Below are 6,000 nucleotides of genomic sequence, written 5' to 3' on the forward strand. Positions count from 1 at the left end.
GCTAATTTAGCCATTTTCCAAAACATGAAAGTTTTAGTACCTTGTCTTAGATTTTCAACGCAACCAACAACACCTCAAACGGATCTATGTAACCTGAGTTATGGCCAAAATGGTCGCATCTATTTTAAACTCAGCATTCTGCCGTGTTTCTTGTTTTAGCCTCTGACCATGTTCTGTCCGTTTTGATAACATACGAACTGGGAGGTGACCTCTTCATCAGAAATGTAGATCTTGGTCTTAGCTTCGAAACGGTATAGAGTTCATCCAAATCCGAGTTCCGTAGCTTCAGTTATGACCGAAACAAGATCGGTTGTCAGAACTGCCTTCGAATTTGGACAGTTATGACAGGAATGTTTGGACCCATTTTCCTCCAAGCTCCGTAGTGATTCAGCTTTTGGTCCAAACATGAAAGTTATAGCCTTATGAATCAGCTTTCTAACGCCTCTGGAATTTCTTGATTTCGATTTCTGAGCCGTGAGTTACGGTCTTTCAAACAGGGCCTGTTTGATAAACCGACATGAGATGGCTGGAACTATTTCGTGCATTTTTGACCAATACCTATTGAGATCTGTGTAGACACCAAATTTTTATTATTTTTAATTTCATTTTTATCATTTATTATTTATTTATTAATTGGGTTAGATTCATCATTTTCATTTTTGTAAGATGTTAAAAGTGGCTTTAATTCTCTTAAACTTGGTTTGAAAATTGTTAATTTATTTTTAATTGATTTTTGAAGAAAAATGAAAATGACAAAAAGTAAGGGAAAATGTGTGGATAGGTGGAAGTGTGCATGTTGAACAAGTGTACAAAATAATCATTAGACAAGTGTCTCTCTTGTGTTTTGGACAACAAGGCATCTATGGGGGTTAGGTGTTAGATTTTTGGTGGCCCAAGATTTGAAAAAATAACAAAAAAGGGGACGGCTGAAAAAGGGATGGCCGGAGCTGGGAAATTTTTGAAGAGAGCCACAGGGCAAAAATAAAAAGCCAAGCGGATGAAAAAGGAAAAGGAGAGGAGCTACGGTGGAATTGAAAACAGCGAGGGTACTTAACTGCAGCTCAACCCGCCGTTTGGAGCTTGAACACTTGCATCTTCAATTGTAAGCAGCATTTTAGTAGTCGTGCAAGGATATTCCAACTCAATTCCTTCGATGACCGGTTTCTCTTGGGTTTGGACGGCACGTACCAAGGCTTGAAGGGACTCCTTGAATCTCTTAGCTCGTGCTCGTGTCACTGGGCCTTGGGGCACCATCACAGGGTCTACTTGTACACTTTGGGCCTCGTGCTCAATCGCATCAAGGTGTTAGGTGGGAGTACAAGTGGAGTTCTACGGACCTTATTTATGATCGACGGAGTGTCGACAGGAGGTCACGCATGGCAAACGACTTGGCTTGGGAGCCAACCCGTATCCTACCGTTGTGATGTTACATTCCTGTATTGATGTGAAATATTTGGATTTTATATGCTTAGTTGAATGTGAACTTTACCGTTTTACCCCTGTTTACTTACTAAGCATATAACTTACCCCATTCCATTTGTTTTCCTTAGCAGGGGGCCGACGCGGGGATCGCTCGGGAAGGTGTTCAGTCTTTTGATTAGAGAATAGTTGAATTTATCCTTGTTATAAGTTGACTAGTAAGATGTATATAGTTATCGTGGTGGTTGTAGTTATCAGCTTTTCTAGGGTTTACTTTCCGATACTCATGGCATGTATGACTTGATGTACTAGTTTATGCAACATTTGGAGCTATTGTAGAGTACATAGAACTTACTTTTGGCGTGAACTTTAATTTCTTACGTTTTGAGAGAGTTGGTCCTGGCGAGAGCTGGGCAGGCGACCCGCCGAAACCTGGGGTACGCCCTAGGGGGAGGTTGGGCCGTCACAGGTGGTATCAGAGCCTGCTTCGCGTGGTCTCTGCGCGGAGCGAGCTTGGGGCAAGTGGTGAATAGGTATGAAGGACTAAATGCTCGTTCGAGCATAAGTTATGGATCATAAATGTTGTAGGCCTCAAATCTTTCTCATGGTATCTGAGGACCATAGATAGGTACGTCAGGTAGGAATTTCGAATGTAGATAGTTTACTCTTGGGACTGGCCAGCTCGAGATGTGAATTATCTTATTTCGGATTCTCGTGCCTGAGTACTCCAGAGTTGAGGCGCTGCTAAGTACTTGAGACTTGTATTTTGGAACATGAACAGGCTTTGTCTGGCTAGAGTGAGTACAAGAGATCAACGGACACCTTGGGAAGTGGAGTAAGAAACCGGACGGGGGTGATTTTCACTGAGTGTGGGACGACAAGTCGCGTTTTTTTTCATTTTGCCCTTGCATTGTCCCTACATGTCATTCACTCGTGGTATGTTAATGCCTACATATATAGTACTTACTGCACTTGACTTTGTCTAACTTGAAATGTCCCTTGGTGTACATGGCGCATTATATTGTGTATATTGTTGACGTGACTTGTATATATATGTACACATTTTGATCTTTTGATTATTTCATGCATTTTATAACTTTTAAACATTTTGATCTTGTACCATATTTTGTCCCAATTATAGAAACTATAAAACCATCAAATGGAGACTATGAGATAAGGATTATACGGTTGGATCTTGGATTGCGATACATAGAGTGACTAATTCTTGAGGTAATCCTTACCACTACTGATGAACTCGTTAATGAGGTTTTCGAGTATTCCAACCCTTAGCTCGTTGATTGCAATTTCGAGGACGAAATTCTTTGAAGGAGGGGAGATTGTGATACCCTAATTTTTAGGATCACCTTTTGTTTAGTCTCAAGGAGGATATTACGGTTTCTTTCGTTTATTTTTATTTTCAAACATTATTTTGTTTTAAAGAAGAAACTAAAGTTATTGCTTTGGGTTTGATTTAAAACCTTGTGTTATTTTATAAGACTGGAAACCCTAAAAGTCTAATCAAAACCCTAGTTTCACTTGTGACTGACTGTTTTCTCAAATTTCTGATATTTCAACCGAAACCCTAAATTCAATTTGTGGAATTGTAAAACCCTCACGTTTTTTTTAAAAATGCCCTTTTATTTGGAAATTATTAATTTATTATGGCCCTACTACCCAATCACCCCATAATAAGTGTAAATGAATATAGAAGTAAGGGTTTTCGTTGTCCGTTTCCAAGTTAGAGCGAATTAGGGTTTTCACGTTTTTCCGTAGTGTGACTATTCGGTACGGAGTGATGATCAAATTTGGTAGGTAAGAGTGACTTTTGGATGAGAAAATATTATATGATTAGAAGTGATAATAATAAGTTAGTGATTAGAAGTTAAAACTCAAGTATATGCGATTTAAGGAAAAACGGCTCGGACCGACGGGTGTCGCGCGCTATCGATTGAACACTACTTGATCCCTACTTTATTACCTTAATCTTCTTATTTTATTACAGCTAATTAACCCTCAAAATATCTCATACATCAGCCACAATTGTTGACTTTAAATACCAAGAGAGAGAAGGGAAAAAAATGAATGGAATTGGTGGCGACAAGTGGCGGTATTTCATTGGATGGTTGACTAACTAATTTCAGCTCAATCGGAGCAACGTAGCCTATGAAAAGACCAAAATACCCTTGCTGCCCTAGGATATTTCCAGTGATCCGTTTTCGTCAGTTCATCCAATTGACCGTGTTTATTCACTATGATCCGTGCTAATTTAGCCATTTTCCAAAACATGAAAGTTTTAGTACCTTGTCTTAGATTTTCAACGCAACCAACAACACCTCAAACGGATCTATGTAACCTGAGTTATGGCCAAAATGGTCGCATCTATTTTAAACTCAGCATTCTGCCGTGTTTCTTGTTTTAGCCTCTGACCATGTTCTGTCCGTTTTGATAACATACGAACTGGGAGGTGACCTCTTCATCAGAAATGTAGATCTTGGTCTTAGCTTCGAAACGGTATAGAGTTCATCCAAATCCGAGTTCCGTAGCTTCAGTTATGACCGAAACAAGATCGGTTGTCAGAACTGCCTTCGAATTTGGACAGTTATGACAGGAATGTTTGGACCCATTTTCCTCCAAGCTCCGTAGTGATTCAGCTTTTGGTCCAAACATGAAAGTTATAGCCTTATGAATCAGCTTTCTAACGCCTCTGGAATTTCTTGATTTCGATTTCTGAGCCGTGAGTTACGGTCTTTCAAACAGGGCCTGTTTGATAAACCGACATGAGATGGCTGGAACTATTTCGTGCATTTTTGACCAATACCTATTGAGATCTGTGTAGACACCAAATTTTTATTATTTTTAATTTCATTTTTATCATTTATTATTTATTTATTAATTGGGTTAGATTCATCATTTTCATTTTTGTAAGATGTTAAAAGTGGCTTTAATTCTCTTAAACTTGGTTTGAAAATTGTTAATTTATTTTTAATTGATTTTTGAAGAAAAATGAAAATGACAAAAAGTAAGGGAAAATGTGTGGATAGGTGGAAGTGTGCATGTTGAACAAGTGTACAAAATAATCATTAGACAAGTGTCTCTCTTGTGTTTTGGACAACAAGGCATCTATGGGGGTTAGGTGTTAGATTTTTGGTGGCCCAAGATTTGAAAAAATAACAAAAAAGGGGACGGCTGAAAAAGGGATGGCCGGAGCTGGGAAATTTTTGAAGAGAGCCACAGGGCAAAAATAAAAAGCCAAGCGGATGAAAAAGGAAAAGGAGAGGAGCTACGGTGGAATTGAAAACAGCGAGGGTACTTAACTGCAGCTCAACCCGCCGTTTGGAGCTTGAACACTTGCATCTTCAATTGTAAGCAGCATTTTAGTAGTCGTGCAAGGATATTCCAACTCAATTCCTTCGATGACCGGTTTCTCTTGGGTTTGGACGGCACGTACCAAGGCTTGAAGGGACTCCTTGAATCTCTTAGCTCGTGCTCGTGTCACTGGGCCTTGGGGCACCATCACAGGGTCTACTTGTACACTTTGGGCCTCGTGCTCAATCGCATCAAGGTGTTAGGTGGGAGTACAAGTGGAGTTCTACGGACCTTATTTATGATCGACGGAGTGTCGACAGGAGGTCACGCATGGCAAACGACTTGGCTTGGGAGCCAACCCGTATCCTACCGTTGTGATGTTACATTCCTGTATTGATGTGAAATATTTGGATTTTATATGCTTAGTTGAATGTGAACTTTACCGTTTTACCCCTGTTTACTTACTAAGCATATAACTTACCCCATTCCATTTGTTTTCCTTAGCAGGGGGCCGACGCGGGGATCGCTCGGGAAGGTGTTCAGTCTTTTGATTAGAGAATAGTTGAATTTATCCTTGTTATAAGTTGACTAGTAAGATGTATATAGTTATCGTGGTGGTTGTAGTTATCAGCTTTTCTAGGGTTTACTTTCCGATACTCATGGCATGTATGACTTGATGTACTAGTTTATGCAACATTTGGAGCTATTGTAGAGTACATAGAACTTACTTTTGGCGTGAACTTTAATTTCTTACGTTTTGAGAGAGTTGGTCCTGGCGAGAGCTGGGCAGGCGACCCGCCGAAACCTGGGGTACGCCCTAGGGGGAGGTTGGGCCGTCACAGGTGGTATCAGAGCCTGCTTCGCGTGGTCTCTGCGCGGAGCGAGCTTGGGGCAAGTGGTGAATAGGTATGAAGGACTAAATGCTCGTTCGAGCATAAGTTATGGATCATAAATGTTGTAGGCCTCAAATCTTTCTCATGGTATCTGAGAACCATAGATAGGTACGTCAGGTAGGAATTTCGAATGTAGATAGTTTACTCTTGGGACTGGCCAGCTCGAGATGTGAATTATCTTATTTCGGATTCTCGTGCCTGAGTACTCCAGAGTTGAGGCGCTGCTAAGTACTTGAGACTTGTATTTTGGAACATGAACAGGCTTTGTCTGGCTAGAGTGAGTACAAGAGATCAACGGACACCTTGGGAAGTGGAGTAAGAAACCGGACGGGGGTGATTTTCACTGAGTGTGGGACGACAAGTCGCGTTTTTTTTCATTTTG

This window comes from Coffea arabica, chromosome 2e (assembly GCF_036785885.1).
Source record: "Coffea arabica cultivar ET-39 chromosome 2e, Coffea Arabica ET-39 HiFi, whole genome shotgun sequence".
NCBI lineage: Eukaryota > Viridiplantae > Streptophyta > Magnoliopsida > Gentianales > Rubiaceae > Coffea > Coffea arabica.